The sequence below is a fragment of the Ixodes scapularis genome, unplaced genomic scaffold (assembly GCF_016920785.2).
Source record: "Ixodes scapularis isolate PalLabHiFi unplaced genomic scaffold, ASM1692078v2 PGA_scaffold10__122_contigs__length_95168666, whole genome shotgun sequence".
Classification (NCBI taxonomy): Eukaryota; Metazoa; Arthropoda; class Arachnida; order Ixodida; family Ixodidae; genus Ixodes; species Ixodes scapularis.
This window is the reverse complement of record NW_024609836.1, coordinates 92,800,409-92,800,845: the sequence shown is the minus strand read 5'-3', so window position 1 is coordinate 92,800,845 and position 437 is coordinate 92,800,409.

Here is a 437-nt window from a genome sequence, read left to right as displayed (position 1 = left end):
GTATACGTATCGCACTGCAACTTTTTTTTTTTTTTTTTTTTTTTTTGTTGATTTTAGGTTGGAACGAATGCTGGAAAGTCGAATCAGTTTTAGAGTTACAGGCTGCTTCCTAATAAAAAAAGAACCGGGGCCCTAGTCTACACGGCGGGGATTTAACCGGGACCAAGCGGGAGCCAGGACATCGCCGCCTGCTGCAAATGGCCCACTGACCAATCGCAGCAGGCGGCGATGTTCCAGTCCCTTGCTCCCACTCGATCCCGTCGTATATGAGGACCCCTGAGTGAGTTGCGACTTTCGGGGCTTCCTGCTCTTCATATTACGAGGCAAAGCCTCTCGATCTTTGGAATGAATTAAACTGCACGAAAAGACACCTGTGTGAGCACCTTGACAAGGAAGTTATGTCAGGTTTGAGGCGTCAGCTCTTTGCTTACCTTCTA